This window comes from Narcine bancroftii, chromosome 10 (genome assembly GCF_036971445.1).
Source record: "Narcine bancroftii isolate sNarBan1 chromosome 10, sNarBan1.hap1, whole genome shotgun sequence".
Classification (NCBI taxonomy): domain Eukaryota; kingdom Metazoa; phylum Chordata; class Chondrichthyes; order Torpediniformes; family Narcinidae; genus Narcine; species Narcine bancroftii.
Genome location: NC_091478.1, coordinates 68,218,931 through 68,236,142, shown reverse-complemented (window position 1 = coordinate 68,236,142; position 17,212 = coordinate 68,218,931). Strand labels below are relative to the sequence as shown.

The following is a 17,212-nucleotide window of genomic DNA, read 5'->3' as shown; positions in this document are numbered from 1 at the left end:
ATTAGATCCTGGATTTCCTCACATCTGCCCACAATCAGTGTGCCTTGGCAAGAACATCTCCTCCACAACCTCCATCAGCACCACAGAGCTGCACACTGAGCCCCCTGCTCTAGTCACTTTACACCTACGACAGCGTCACTCAGTCCAACAGCAACTCTACATATATTTGCTGATCATACCACAGTAGTGGGCGATATAAAAAGGGGCAAGTGATGAGTCATACAGGAGGAGGATTGAAATCTTGACTGAATGGTGTACTAACAAACAACAGCTTGCCCAAAAGCAAAGAGCTGATGGTAGAGTTTAGGAAAGGAAAACCAGAGGTGTACGATCCAGTGATTATTGGGGGATCAGAGGTGGAGAGGGTGAGCAAATTTAAATTTCTGGGAGGCACCATCTCGGAGGACCTTTCCCGAACCCAACACACTCATGTCATCATGACGAGAGCACATCAACACCTCTATGTCCTCAGAGGATGGGCTTGACAACAAAATCCTTGGCCATCTTCTGCAGATGTGTAGTGGAAAGTGTGCTGACCGGCTGCATCACAGCCTTGTTTGGGGGAACCAATACCCCTGAGCCAAAAGCCCCGCAAAAAGGTAGTGGACACAGCCCAGTACATCACAGGCAAAACTCTCCCCAACATCGAGAAGACCTGAACACAGGCATCGGAGAACAGCAGCAATGACCAATGATTCACACCACACCAGGACATGGTCTTGTTCTCGCTGCTGCCATCTGGAAAGAGATACAAGTGCCACAGGACAATTACCACCAGGTTCAGAAACAGCTGCTCCCCCTCCACCATCAGACTCCTGAACAACTAACTCAATCAGAGACTCATTTAAGACCTCTTACTTAGCACATTTTTTTTCTGCCTTACAGTCAATTTCCTTTTTTGTTTCCATTTCTCTCTTTTGCCTTCGAATCTTTTCTCTTGACCCACAGGAAAAAAATTAATCTCAGATTGTCTATGATGTCATGTATGTACTCGAACAATAAATTTGAACTTTGAACTTGAAATGTTTTCTTCAAGTAGGTATCTGAAAAGCAAATTCCAAACACTTCTGCAAAGTCTGTCTGCCCTCCCAGCCTTTGATTTCAAAATGCATGGAATTGGAATCTACTGGGCACGTGCATAATCATAGCTACGTGGATGTTCCTGTCAAAGGACTGGGTTCCATCTCATGCAACCTCATCTGCTGAAGTGGTGTCAGGCTCGCATCAGGAAATACCCTAGCAAGAAATATCTTCCACAATGATTAGAGTCTGTAAAATTCTGGAGACCTTCTAGTGAGTTAAATGCTAAGATCATGGATTCCAATGGGAGTTAGACTGGCTTGAAGCCTGCATTCCATTACAACAGACACTGTTCATGGAAGTCCATCATGCACATTTGGATAGCTGAAGGTCAAATGATCTCAGACGCCAGACGTCACTGCAGGAGTTCCTCAGGCAGTGTTCTTTAGTGGTTTCATATGAACCATATTCCTTCCATCACAAGGCCAGAAGCAAGGATTACTGTGCTCAAATCCATTTGCAGCTCTTCAGCTAATGAAACAGCCAAAACATTCGTGCAGCAAAACTTAGATAAATTCAAGCATAGGATGAGAGGTAGCATGGCTTACTCATGCCAAAATTATGCCAGGATATGTCCATCTTCCCCATTAGATTGACACACCCTTTATATACAATGACATTGTCATTACTAAGTCCTCCCATTAACCTTTTAGGTTTCATAATCAATAATAAACAGCCAGGCCAGCCAAGCTCCTGATGCCCCGGGCTCCCACCCATCCAAGCTCCCGATGCCCTGGGCTCCCAGATGAAATGCTCCAATTTCCATCTCTCACCTAGGCCCCGGTCTTCTGCTCATCTGAGCTCCTGATGTCCTGGCTACCCGTCCATCTGAGCTCACCATTTGTCAGTGTTGCAACAGATGGAGTACCTGCAATGGTGGGGGGAAAATACAGGATTAATTGCATTAATGAAAAGTGATCCCAGCTTTCCAAAGTTTCATTGCATTATTCAACATGAGCACCTGACAGCCAGATATTTCAAGTATGATGATATTATGAAATCTATTCTTGAAATTGTCAGTTTCATTGGCTTAAGACCCACCAACAGATCAAAACTTTTATTGAAGACTGGAACTTGAAGATAAATCCAATGATGTCTCTTTCTACTGCGGGGTAAGGTGGATGTCAACCAGCAAAGTCTTGAGTAGGTTTGTCGATCTATTGTGGGAAGGTGACTGAAGTTTCTTGTCAATCTCCAGAAGAGAGCAAATACATTCCCTGATATTGAAATAAAAGACCACAAACTGGAAGAACAAAAAATAAATTACAAGGGATTTCCTAGCCAGGTTTGAGAACATGCAGAAGCTGAAGCCCTGCTTCACCATTCCGGTAAATCCATTCATGGTTGATGTGTTCAATGATGGTTGTCCAGTTCTCGGCGCTCTGATCACAGATTCATCTGCTTTTGAAATGGAACTAATGGAATTACAGGAAGACCTGGGTCTAAAGATGATCCATAAATCCCAGTCTACAATTGATTTCTGGAAGCAAGTTCCAGAAATAAAATATCCTGAACTCAGGATAGGGTGACAAGGTTGGCATAACGGTTAGGGCAATATCTTTACAGTGTCAGCGATCAGGCCAGACCAGGGTTTAAATCTCACACTCTCTGTAAGGAATTTGTACGTTCTCCTCGTATCGAGTGGGTTTCCTCCGGTTTCCTCCCACCATTCAAAACATACCGCGGGTATAGGTAAATTGGGCAGTACGGAATAGTGGGCCTGTTACCGTGTTGTATGTCTAAATTTAAATTTAAATTTGAACTAAAGAAAATCAGTGTGTGACTCATGTCAAATTTCAGCAGAACCCAGTGCTGTGAATCTCTACCCTGTAATGAAGTTTGTGAAGTCAAACCATCATGCAAGCCTTACAATTCAACACCTGACAGAGCTAATTCATACAGCCTTCTAACTTATCAGCCAAATTTTCAACGACTCACAGGCAGACGGAGACTCACTAAAATCAGGCAGAGTTTTAAAAATATTTGGTATGTATATGTGTACTTTTTGATTATTGAAACTAATACAAATTAGCAGTTTAAAAATTGCATACACAAATAAATATTATTACATACATGTATTTCTTAATATTTATGTACACTTTTGGAATAAACTGCATGAAAGAGCAAAAATGATCATGTAATATTTTTTCATGTCTTGCAGCTCTTAAACATCTGAAGTTTATTGTATGTGGATCTGATGTTAAGCAAGTTTGGCCACCCCTGACATAAATGCTGTGTTTATAAGAACACAGTCATGGAGTTGAACAGGCCCTTCGGCAGGCCAAGTTGCCGACCTGACTCAGTCCTATCCGGTTGCCTTTGGCCCTATGTCCTTTTAAACCAGTGGGTTCTCAACTTTTTTCTTTCCACTCACATCCCACTTTAAATATTCCCTATGCCATAGGTGCTCTGTGATTAGTAAGGGATTGCTTAAGGTGGTATGTGGGTGGAGAGAAAAAGGTTTAAAGCCACTGTTTTAATCGTACCTATTTGACTCATTATGTGCACGGTTTCATAACTCCAAAGGAAATGGGCCAATGACAATTTTTCTCAAGAAAAATATTTCAGTAACAATTGGGTCAAGAGCAGTGATTCTCAACCTTCCCTTCCCACTCACAGACCACCTTAAGCAATCCCTTACTAATCACAGAGCACCGATGGCATAGGGATTACTTAAAGTGGGATGTGAGGGGAAAGAAAAATGGTTAGGAACCACTGTTCTAAACCTTTCTTGTCCATGTACACATCTAACTTAAGTTTTAATATCTAAATTTACTTGTCACAAAATACCCTGGACTGTGAGAAGGGTTCTACTGTGAGTAGACTAACAGATTGACTCTAACATTCATACACCTGTGCAAAGAGCATGATTGCAGAGTATAGGATTGTAATGAAAAGAAAGATTAATAAGCAGCAAGGAAGGGCAACAGGATAGCACTGTTATGGAGCTCAACTTGGACCGATGACTGTGGGAAAGACTGTCTTTTAGTTGGTGCGTGCTTTCACACTCATAACTCTTCACTACACAATGGGAGGAGGGAAAAGAGGGTGTGTCCATAGTGTGAAAGGTTGGCGGCCTTTCGTAGGACAACAGGAGATGTTTTTTTTTAAATTTTTATTTTTCACACTATGAACCATATTAACCAAAATACACACAAACATTTCCCTCTTGAATATTCAGAGTGTCATTTTCTCCCCTTTTCCCCCCTCCCTTCCCTCCCTCCTTCCCACCAAATGTTCAACATATACAATACAATAAACCCATTAAACAAGTGAAAATAAACAAGAAAATTGTGTCATCTACTTTTACACACTGGGTCAGTTCATTTCGTCTTCTTCTCATTCTGTCATTTTAGGGGGTGGAGGTCCGCGGTAGAACTTCTCTGTTGTGCTCCATGTACGGTTCCCAAATTTGTTCAAATACTGTGACTTTATTTTTTTTAATTATATGTTATTTTTTTCCAATGGAATACATTTATTCATTTCCATGTACCATTGCTGTACTCTCAGGCTCTCTTTTGATTTCCAGGTTGACATTATACATTTTTTTGCTACAACTAAGGCTATCATAATAAATCTTTTTTGTGCTTCATCCAAATTGAGGCCTAGTTCTTTACTTATATTACTTAGAAGAAAGATCTCTGAATAATTTTTTGGTATGTTGCTTTTTGTGATTTTTTTTCATACCTGATTTAGATCTTCCCAAAACATTTCCACTTTCTCACATGCCCAAATTGCATATACTGTTGTTTCCATTTCCTTCTTACAGTGAAAACATCTGTCTGATACTGTTGGGTCCCATTTATTTAACATTTGGGGTGTGATATAGACAATGGGAGATATTGATGCAGTCCACGGCGGGGGGGGGGGGAGTCTATATATGTTCTGAGCTGCGTTCACTAACTTCTGTACCTGAACTTGAGCAGAGCAGCTCCCATCATAATAATGTAATACGCACGTCCTTTCCCACAGCATCAGCAAGTTTACCTTTTCTGATTGATAAACTTTCATTTTGTGGTTATGCTGTGCTACCAAACACTGTTGATGAAAATATCAGTCCATATGAAGCATTAACTGTAAATGCAAACTTGTTGTTTCCAACAAAAGAATTAAATTAGTGCACCTGATGCCTCTTCAGAGAACAATTACCATATCCAGTAATGTGTAATGTACGCTGTTATTTAATTATTGCATTGCAAACTCAATAAAAGCACTAATATCATCTCTTAACTATTTCAGATTGACTATCTCAAACCAGAGAGAAATGCTATTTTGTGTTCTTTGTAATTATACACTGAATGATACAAATTTTATTTCACTTGGTTTAATGTGGCATATACTTTGCATTTATTCTTCCAGTGTACAACGTGACCTCTGATTTTCAGGAGGGTCCTGCTTTTTTGGTGATGCCGATACTAGAGTACAGAATTACAAAAAAAATCAATTGGAAAGCGGGAATTATTTTTTAAAAATGCAAGGACTGAAATGCTTAATGTTGGAAGAGAAGTAAGGGGCGAAGCTTGAAAAGAGACCCGAGGGTCACCTTCTTCACACGGAGGGTGGTGGGTGCATAAAACGAGCTACCCGAGGAAGTAAAACCTCAATAGAACGCAGTAGTTGGGATCCAAGATTTCACGCCGCGTTACAGCCGAGTCTTGGAACAGATGCATATATGTCATGATAGAGGAAGCAAGAAAACAGAATACTGTGACTCAAACCCTATAATAAGACCTTTTAGTCCTTTAAACTCCACAATCCTTTATTCGGAACCACTGGGGGACAGTGTGTTCTGAATTTCGGATTTTTCCGGATTTCAGAAAGCCAGATTTAAGCCCACCCGACTCATGCTGCCGGTCTCTCGCCCGCCCGACTTGCGCTGCTGGTCTCCCCCCTCGCCCACTTGACTCACGCTGCCGGTCTCCCCCTCACCCGCCAAACTCACGCTGCCGGTCTCCCCCCCCCACCCCTTGCCCGTCATAAGAGTCCATTTTTTAATTTATGGCTGTTAGCCTGGCATCCTAAAATCAATGTTTGGGGTCCACAGACACCCGTGCTATAAGCAATTCCGTGGATTAACGCATCTAGTTCTAATGAGGTTTCACTGTATTAGAAGCAAGGATTATTGTTAGGTTCAAAAGAAATTTAGACAGCGATGTGGATAGGGAAGGCTTCCAAGGATATGGGCTGAATGCAGGCACTAGCTTGGTTGGCATGGACAAGTTAGGCTGCAGGGCCTGCTTCCATGGTGAAGAAATCTATGACTTGAATCCCTGATGCTTTTTCTCTCATTTGGTGCCTCTGCCACACATTTCGATGATCCATACTTATCCTGGTCTCCAGTGCTGGTATGCTGAGTTACAAGTTCTTGTACTGAACAGATTTCCTCCTGGTGCTCTATGTCCTGGTGTTCTCTCATGAACCGGAGATGTGAATTAATTGTCTTCTGTAAATTTTCCCTTCATGTTGGAGGGTGGCAGCAAATCCAGGGAGTTTATGGGCAGGTAGAAAAAGGAAAGGGGTTAACATCCTTGGCTGAATACACTTAATTGGATCTGGAAGAGAAACGATAAGTTTTGAGTTGCAGAGAGAGGCAGAACGAAAAGGACATTGCTGAGAGGTCAGGTTGCCTTGGTGACGTGGTAGATTAAGACATTAGGCTGATTTACCATATATGCACATATAATAGTTGAATTTTGCAGTTCAATTTTTAGAGTAAAATTTAGGGGGTTGACTATTACACACACTCTACTTTTGACCGTGGTAAGACCTGTGTCAGGAGCTCGGATGGGCGAGAGGGTGGCCAGGATCAGCTGGTCAATCTGTGTTTGGGGTGTCAGGAGCTAGGATGTGTGGGTGGCTGGGGCCTTGGTGAGAATCCACGGTCGGGGTGTCGGGAGCTCCAGTGATGGGCAGCCTCAGTTTGGAGCTCCAGTAGACAAGCATCCAGGGCCTTAGCTATAGTCCATGGTGGAGATTTTGGATGCTCTGATGGGTGGGTGGCCAGGGCCAAAATAGGGGAGTCGACTGTTACACACAATATATGGAAAAAAACAGATTTTGGGCCCAAAAATAGGGGGTCAACTTTTATATAATAGTTAAAGAACCAGATTATGAAAGAGGAGAAGGTGAGAGAGAATGAGAGAGAGGGGGGGGGGGAGAGAGAGAGAGAGAGAGAGAGAGAGAGAGAGAGAGAGAGAGAGAGAGAGAGAGCGAGTAGCGCTATAAACCTTGCCAACATTTTACTGGTCCATGAAAACTTGATCCCCGATAAGCCTTTCATTTCGACTGTATGCTGCTGAGAGCCATTTCTGCGTACTCCCCCTTTTTCAACGGCTGAGTTATGTTCTGTAGAGTGACACCTCATTGTTTTCCTGCTTCACACTGATAGGAAAAGTCCCCAAAATCCAGGCACTGACTGTTTAATTATGCCTCAGCACTTTCTTGTGATGTCACAAACTATAGGATTATCCAATGAGGAAATATTATTGAATGTACACTACCAATTTCTGCCAATCCATTAACAAACCTCAATATAATTTTGGATCCCTTTAACTGAGAATCACTTAATAAAGTGATCCTAGCATAATATTTCACAGAAGTTACCGTAGCCGATTTTTATTCCTGTCAATGTTATTGCTGCATTAAACATTATGGGTGATACCTGCCATTTGATGAATTGTCGCCATCTGGTTTGATTGTGCGGGTGTCAAAACTGCATTGTCCATCTTGAAGATCTAAAATAATAAAAGAAATTAACATTTTAAAAATAAAAAGATAAAACCAGAAAATCCCAGCAGACTGGGCAGTTGATCAGTATCTTTGAATGTTTCAGGTTATTGGATAGAATTGGGAACAAGAAAAAACAAGTTCCAGCTGCAGAGAAGTAGGGCGGGTGAGTAGGGATGACGAGTACAAAAAGGAATGTCCTTCCCCCCATCCTCTCTACCACATAAAACTAATTACTGATTTATGTTCTTTCCTAGTTCTTCTACAGGTGGTTTGAACTGAAACTTTCCCTTTGCTTCTCTATCCGCGGGAGGCTCTCTGTCCTGCTGAGTGATATCACAGGTCTGCTTCACTGCGTGTGTTTCCGGTGCACTTGAACAAGTTTCCTGTAGGGAAACACGAAAGTCTGCAGACACCATGGTTGAAGTAAGAACACAACGCTGGAGAAAGTCGACAGGTTGCTGCCATCATTTCTGGTTCTGCCGAGAGCATAATTCACACTGAAAACGTGTGTGCACATTGTATTTAAAATTCAAATCAGTGCTCACAGGCACTGAAGCAACTGGCACCACAGAGTCCACATTCAAGGTCCATATTATCATCTGACCAAAGAATTAAAACCAGCTGCAGCTTTGCATTTAGAGACAATTTTAGCCTGGCTAGGGGCATAACTTGTGGTGAAAGCACTATTGTGTGGTGGTCCACCACTGGCCTACTGCAGGGGGCCACCTCTGTATCTGCAGAAGAGCATGGGGACAATACAACACCCGGCCAGCTGTCAATCAGCCGACCTGAATAGACCAAGCCCCACCTGGTCAGGTGTCAATCACCCTCCGGGATATAAGCCGGCTCTTCGAAGACACTCTCAGAGTTTACAGCAGCGCTCCTCACAGCTGGCTCTGTGGAAGTTTATGTCAAATAAAGCCTGTTGTACAGATCTTAGGTTTTGTGTGTTTGGTTCTGTTTGATAGCGCTTCACATATTGTACATATTCATCTTATGTAAATTACAAGGCCTTTCCTGGTTGACCTTGCTCTCCCTGGCTGGCTCATGACTCCTCCCCCTTTCTTCCCCCTAAAGGCTGTCATGCCACAAACCTGTCCCCAGTTCGAGTCCGGGTCAGTGTGAGTGACTAACATAGGGATGCTGTCCATCTCTTGCAAATAAAACCCTTCCGTTTCGGCAACTTCAGTTCTTCATGTAATTGATCGTGCATCATAACTGAAATCAAATTAAAGATGAACTCGATTATAAATTATTTCGTAGAAAACTTTAAAGATATGACACAACTATATCCTTTAGCAAGACAAAAAAAAACATGAATGTTATAGATATCTAAAAAATCTGCTGTAAAATCCATGGTCAATTCTGGAAGCAAGAGTTGACTACCAACCAAAGCACATCCAGGACGAAGGTCAGATGTTATTTTTAATGTTACTAATGTTGGCAGTTGGATTATGAGATGGGCCATCAACAGTGGAAAGAAATAACAGAATTATGTTAACCAAGGCTATGTTCTAACAAATATAAACTCAGAATTCCAACAATAAAGGACATGGTTAGACCAGAGCCACACTTGAGTAGCTTCAATACTCACAGATTGAGTAGTCTTGTTCAATGTTTACTGTTTAATTAAAAACAGATTCTTTTGTTATTATCGCCCAGTTGTTAGTAGATATTACTGTGCGCAAAATGACAACAGTGTTATTTTTAAGAGTACAACAGTGACCCACTGCTTTAAATGTGCTCCGTATGCTCTAAAACCTGTTGAGAAAATCCAAGGCCACAAGAGTTCTCTGCAAACAGAAGCACGTTGCAGTGAAAAAGAAAAGGTTTAAAGTACCAACTAAGATCTTCATGGCTGATGGCTTTCCAAAATGTTCATGTAAATATTGAATGAGTACAGGGATGAATCAAATTTTCATGCTCCTGCAAACAATTAGCTCCTTAACTTTCCCTTTCCAGCCCGAACAAGAATGGCTGCCAATTGGTGATCAGATTTCATGCGAGTTTAATCAATTTTTAACCTGTTCTTTTGAAGCAGAGAATGTCTTAAGAAAGCAGCCTCTATCCTCAAGAACCCCCAGCACCCATGGCATTCCCTCTTCACTCTGCTACCATTGGGGAAAAAGGTACAGGAGCCTGAAGACAAAACCCAGTGGCACAAGGACAGCTTCTTCCCCACTGCCATCAGATTCCTGAATGATCAATGAACCACAGACATTGTCTTACTTTGACTGCATTATTTTTTTATTTATTTTGCAAAGTGGTTTCTATAAATGTTTGCATTGTGATGGTACTGCAAAACAACGAATTTCGTGACATGTTTGTACTGACAATAACCACACCAGCAGTGCGAGTATAAGACAGCTTTAATAAACTAATATGTAGACTCAGAGGTCTTGTCTCTCTGCAAGACGAATCTGGAAGGCTAGACTGTAGCTCTGGACTGCTTTATATACAAGGTCACCAGGATGACCCCTGGTGACCTAGTGGTGTAATTACATATCACCACATTCACCCCCCCCCCTTAAAAAAATTGTTATTCACCCCTCCCCAACCCCTCCATCCTCCTTTCCTTGTTTGTAAGTTCATTAAAAAATTTTGTAGCTTCCGTTGCCTTCTGGACTTCCGCGGTAGTGGTATAGGGATGGGGAGTGCAGTCTGCCTTTCGGCCTTTCTTGGTGGAGGTGTGGGAGTGGGAAGTACTGGTTGGTCATGTGGCCTTGTGGGCCGGGAATCCTCTTGGATTAGGTCCTGTCATCAAGTCTAGGGTGGTGATATTTTGTGGGGTGGGCATACCCAGGGTCCTGATTTCCGGGGTGTGTGGTATAGTCCTCTGGGGTGACTCGATGGACGACTGTTCTAGTGACTGCTGCTGCGCTCCTTTTTGATCCGTAGACATCTGTGTTTCCTCTGCATTGTTCACACATCCGGCCGGCGTGAAATCCCTGGTGACCACCAAGTCTTCTCTTCCATCTGGGAATGTGACAAAGGCGTACTGAGGGTTCGCGTGCCTCAACTCCACTTGATCCACCAGCGGGTCTGCTTTGTGGGGTCTGCAGTGCTTCCGGAGGAGAATGGGCCCTGGTGTCATCATCCATTTAGGCAGCACTGTGCCCGTCGTGGGTTTCCTTGTGAAAGAAAAGATACGTTCATGTGGGGTCATGTTAGTGGCAGTACATAACAAAGAATGTATAGAGTGTAGGGCTTCTGGCAACACTTCTTTTGCTTTTAAGGTCAAGAGGACCGTTTTCCAGATAGTGGCATTTTCCCTTTTGACTTGTCCATCCCCCCGGGGATTGTAACTTGTAGTACGGCTGGTAGCAATCCCTCTCTCGTGCAGGTACTGCTGTACTTCTGCGTTCATGAATGCAGCACCCCTGTCTGTGTGTATGTAGTTCGGGTACCTAAATATGCTGAAGATGGGTTGGAGGCATTTTATAACATTGGCTGCTGATACATCAGAACACGGGATTGCGAAGGGGAAACGGGAATATTCATCTATTACATTTAGGAAATAGACATTTCTATTATTGGACGGGAGCGGGCCTTTAAAATCGAGGCTGAGACACTCAAAAGGTTTGGTAGCTTTTATCAGGGTGGCTTTGTCTGGCTGGTAAAATTGCGGTTTGCATTCTGCACAGATGGGGCAGTTCTTGTTCACTGACCTCACTTCCTCTACCGAAAATGGGAGGTTTTGGGTTTTAATGAAGTGAAACAGTCTAGCGACCCCTTGGTGGCCTAGCTCATTGTGCAAGCTCTGCAACTGGGATGTGTGGTTAAGGATGGCACAAGTGCCACTGGACAGCGTGTCCGGGGCTCATTGAGTCTCCCGGGGCGGTATAGAATGTCATAGTTAAATGTAGACAATTCTATCCGCCAGCACAGGATTTTGTCATTCTTAATTCTTCCTCTGTTCTAATTATCGAATATAAAAGCCTCAGACCGTTGGTCCATGACAAGGGTGAAGTGTTTGCATGCCAGATAATGTTGCCAGTGCCTTACTGCTTCCACAATGGCTAACGCCTCCTTCTCTACCGCTGACTGTCTTACGTCTGACCCCTGTAGGGCTCGCGAGAAAAAGGCCACCGGTCATCCATCTTGGTTTAGGGTGGCTGCCAGAGCCACATCGGATGCATCCGTTTCTACTTGAAACGGGATCAACTCATCTACGGACCGCATGGTAGCTTTAGCAATATGGTCCCTAATGTCCCTGAATGCTCTGGTGGCTGCTGGGCTCAGTGGGAAAACTGAGGATTTTATAAGTGGGCGGGCCCTGTCGGCATAGTTGGGGACCCATTGGGCGTAGTAAGCAAACAGTCCCAAACACCTTTTTGGTGCTTTTAGCGTGTGTGGCACTGGGAAGCCTAGGAGAGGGCACATATAGGCTAGGTCTGGACTGATTTCTCCGTTCTGCACTATGTAGCTCAGGATTGGCAACTTCCTGGCGCTAAAGACGCATTTGTCCCTGTTGTATGTTAGGTTCCTTTCCTCAGCTGCCTGGAAGAAGCGTTTTAAATTTGTGTCATGATCCTCCTGAGTGTGGCCACAAATTGTCACGATGTCTAAGTAGGGGAACACCGCTTTCAGTTGGAACTCATCTACCATTCGGTCCATTTCTCTCTGAAACAGGGACACTCCATTGGTGACACCGAAGGGGAGTCACAGAAATTGATATAGCCTGCCGTCTGCCTCAAATGCCGTGTAAATGTGATCGCTGTTTCCAATGGGCAGTCAGGTCTATGGTGGAGACACCTTATACTGCTCAATGTTGTTGACCATGTCTGCTATGCGTGGCAGGGTGTAGGCATCTAGTTGTGTAAATTTGTTGATTGTCTGGCTGTAATCCACTACCATGCGCAGTTTTTCTCCTGACTTTACTACAACAACCTGGGCTCTCCAAGGGGTGGTGCTCTGCTCTATGATGCCATCCTGTAGTAGCCTGCAGACCTCTGTCCTAATGAAGGCTCTGTCCCTCAGGCTGTACCTCCTGCTCTTTGTGGCTATTGGTGCATCCTGGGGTCAGGTGTGTGAACAGCGGAGGGGGTTCTAAGTTCAAGACAGACAGGCTGCAGTGTTGTTTCTTCGTAAGGCATAGTGGGGGGTGAGGCCCGTTGTGCACTATTGTAATGCTTTCTAACTGGCACTGAAAATCTAACCCCAATAGTACCAGGGCACAGAGGTGAGGGAGTACTAGTAATTTGAACCCTTCGTATCTTGTGCCCTGGATTTCTAGAGTAACCCTGCAAAACTGTTTTACCTCAGCTGCTGGCTGCTGGCTGCTAACAGGATCTGGTGCTCACTCGGGTGTGTGGGGAGGGAAAAATGGTTGACTAATCCCTGGTCAATAAAACTTTCAGTGCTTCCACTATCAATTAAGCAATTTACCCTCACATCATTAATTTTGATGCACACAGTGGCATCAGATAAATTGTGTGGACTCACGTGATTCATGTGTAGGGAAGCAATTCTGGCGTGTCCTTCGTGTCCTTCCACCTTTCTGATTGGACCAGAGTTTAGGGTCGGCGGCACCTGTACTGGCGAACCCATGGGCCGGCAGGGCTCTTGGCCATTTCTCATCTTCCCTATCATACTTCTGTGGTCTTCCCCGCATTCCACCACGATTCCAGTTCAGCGGTCCCTTGCCATTTCTGTCCTTGGATGCACGTGAGTGCCAGTCGTCCCTGGATTCCATTCCTCAGGAATAGTCTCCAGTGGTCGGGAATGTGTGTTGGAGCAGAAGCAGCTTCCATCCTAGTAGCTATCATATTAATTTATTAAATTGTACTGACAATAACCACACCAGCAGTGTGAGTATAAGACAGCTTTAATAAACTTAATATGTACACTAAGAGGTCTTGTCTCTCTGCAAGACAAACCTGGAAGGCTAGACTGTAGCTCTGGACTGCTTTATATACAAGGTCACTGGGATGAGCCCTGGTGACCTAGTGGTGTAATTAGATATCACCACAATGTTCATGACAATAAATTTAGGTTCTGATTCTGAACAAATTAAATAGAAATTCTCTATCCAATGTCATTATGATCCAACCTTCAAAAGAAATAACACATCAATCACCAAATATCGACTTCTCTGACTTTTGTTAAACTCCTCCCCGTCACTTCTTCCCTGTTACCATCCCCCAGCTCTGCCTTCTCCCTCCATCTCCTTTCACATAAACTTAATAAATTTTTACCTCATCCCTTATCATATCCAACTAACCTTTTGTTAGCCTGAGCTCCTCCCCAGCTAGCATTGTCTAAATGCTGAGACTTACTGAGATTTCTTGCTTGTGATTTATTTTGCTTATTCCTTGAAGAAGGGCTTAGGCCTGAAACATCAGCAATATATCTTTGTCTTCTATGGTCGCTGAAAAGACCAATGTTTTGATTCATTTCAAGAGAATACAAGAGCATGGATGTGATGTTGATATAAAGCTCTGGTGAGAATTCACGGAGCATTGTGAGCAGTTTTGGGCTCTTCATTTATGATGTGCTGACATTAGAGAGGGTTCAGAGAAGGTTGACAAGGATGATTCCAGGAATGAAAGAGTTATCATACGAACAATATTTGCCTGGAATTTAGGAGAATTGGGGCGGGGGGGGGGGGGGGGGAGGGGGTCTCATTGAAACATTTCAAATGTTCAAAGACATGGACAAATGTAGAAAGGTTGTTTCCCATGGTGGGACAAGAAAGCACAATTTCAGGATTAATGGGCATACACTATGAACAGAGATGTGGTGAAATTCTTTAGCCAGAGAGTGATAAATCTGTGGAATTTGTTGCCACAGGCAGTTGTGGAGGCCAGGTCACTGGGTGTATTTAAGGCAGAGACTGAAATGTTCTTGATGTGCCTTTATAAAGGATAGGGGGAGAAGGCCGGGCAATGGGACGGAATGGGAGAATGGACCAGCTAATTATTGAATAGCAAGGCGGACTGGATGGGCTGAATAGTCTATTTCTGCTCTTATCTAAAACATTCAGGATCTTACCCATTAATACTTGATGTAGATTTTAGTCATGAAGGGAGACACTTTCTCGACCATCTGTTTTATTTTAACAAATACCACCTTCACTTAGTTATACCATAATTTAGGTGTGTAACCTGCTGTACACTGAACTGGACTTAGGATTTCCAGAGAGGAATTTCTTCACTCTCATTAAGACCAGTATAATGTGCCTTGATATGAACCATCAAGCCGCATTATTTATTAATGAAGTTATAAGTGGATTCATTTCTGTTAATCAATATCATTGCCCCTGCCCACAAGAAACACTGTCAACTTCCCCCAAAAAGGGTCATCTTCATGACAGACAAAATATCTCAGTCTCCTTGTGAAACAATCTTTTTTTTCCTCAAACTTCCTGCAGTTTAAGCCTTTTGGTCAAAATGATTAACTCCGCATCCTGTCTCCTCTGAACTTAATGGGCTACTTTAAAAAATGCCGCATGTAAAGATCAAAATTGGCGTGCATGGCAAAGCTATTTATCCCCGTAGATGACAGTTCCCTTTATGTTGCTACCATGATCGCTTATGGGCATCAGATCAGAATGATTCTAGTAGTTGTTTCTTGTGCTGTTAAATAACAAAAGAGTTGTCCTTGCAGTCGTTATAAATAGCCACAATCCAGAGTGCTCAATTAACCTTCATTACTGGCAAGGAATGGACACCAGGGCATCTGTTGCATTTCCATAGATTAGGATAGAGCTCATCAAGATATTCTTGCAAATGACAATTCATAGGAGTGTGCTCTATTTATAACTTCCTGGAACAGGATGTTTGGAAACATAACGTTTTAGAAAATACATTTAGTTCTTCTCAGCACTGTTCATTGGTAACTGACATTTCTGGGCAAGTTCAGAATATTTCTGAAAATAAAGATAAATGTTGGATTGTATGCATTCTTGTTCTTGAAAAGATCAAATGAATGATTAGTGCAGTAATATGCAGTAATATCATCTTAGTTCATATTAAATATCATATTCCCCTTCTATTTCTTAAGATTTAGTGTCAGAGAACATACATGACATCACATACAACCCTGAGATTCCTTTTACCTGCAGGTGAGGCGAAATTATTGGTAGTGCCAAAAAAATACACAAAGTACACATCTAAACAAATAAATAAATGTAAACAAACTGACTGTGCCATACAGAGAGGAATAAAATAATAAAGTGCAGAAATAATGTAATGAGTCTCTGAGTTTGTGGTTGAGGAGTCTGATGGTGAAGGGATAGCAGCTGTTCCTGAACCTGGTTGGGCCTAGTCTTGTGGCACCTACATGCCTTTCCTGATGGCAGCAGCGAGAACAGACCGTGTGCTGGGTGGTGTGGATCACTGATGATTGCTGCTGTTCTCCAATGGCATCATTCCCTGTCGATCTTCTCACTAGTGGGGAGGATATTGCCTGTGATGGGAGAATGGACCAGCTAATTATTGAATAGCTAGTGGGCTTTGTCCACTACCTTTTGCAGGGCTTTATGCTCAGATGTATTGGTATTCCCCTACTAGACGGTGATGAACCAGTCAGCACACTTTCCACCACAAATCTGTAGAAATTTGCCAAGGTTTCTGATGTCATACCAAACCTCCGCAAACTCCTGAGGAAGTAGAGACATTAACATTTTTTCTTCAAGATACCATTAGTGTTTTGGGTCCAGGAAAGATCCTTGAAGATAGTGACTCCCAAAAACTTAAATTTTCTCTCCCTCTCCACCACTGACCCCCAATGATCACTAGATCATGCACCTCTTGCTTTTGCTTCCTGAAGTCAACAATTAGCTCTTTGGTTTTGGTGACATTGAGTGCGAGGCTATTGTTGATGCACCATGCTGCCAAGTTTTCATTCTCCCTCCCAGGTATTCATCGCTGCTTTTTATATAACCTACTATTGTGGTATTGTCAGCAAATTTGTAGATGATATTGTAGTCATAGTGAGCCACACAGTTATTAGTGTAAAATGAGTAAAGCAGGGGACTAAGAACGTAGGCCTGTTGTGGTGGAGGAGATGTTCTTACCAATCCTCATTGATTTTTGTCTGGAGGTGAGGAAATCCAGGATCCAATTACACTGTGGGGTGTTGAGTCCCAGGCTTTGGAGTTTTCTGATCAATAATGAGGGGATGATGGTGTTAAATGCTGAATTGTAGTTGATAAAGAGCATCCTTATGAATGTGTATTTGCTGTCCAGGTTTTCCAGGGCTTTGTGTGGAGCCAGTGAGATGGCATCTGCCATAGACCTGTTGCTACGATAGGCGAATGAGAATGGATCCACATCACTGCTCAGACAGGAGCTGATCTGCTTCGTCACCAGCCTTTCACAACACTTCATCACTGTTGACGTGAGTGCCTCTGGTCACTAGTTATTTAGGCAGGTTACCACACTCTTCTTGAGAACTGGTA

The 17,212-nt window shown here is 43.0% G+C and overlaps 1 long non-coding RNA gene across 1 annotated transcript in view; it reads left to right on the top strand.

Annotated features, from left to right (window-relative positions):
- LOC138744687 (uncharacterized) overlaps window positions 1-8,690 on the top strand; it is a 40,497-nt gene extending 31,807 nt beyond the window's left edge. Inside the window, exons 3-5 of the long non-coding RNA XR_011345706.1 lie at window positions 2,881-3,066; window positions 7,913-7,972; window positions 8,064-8,690. This is a non-coding gene — a long non-coding RNA (uncharacterized lncRNA). The remainder of the gene's footprint in view (window positions 1-2,880; window positions 3,067-7,912; window positions 7,973-8,063) is intronic.
- The last annotated feature ends 8,522 nt before the right edge of the window (window positions 8,691-17,212 follow it).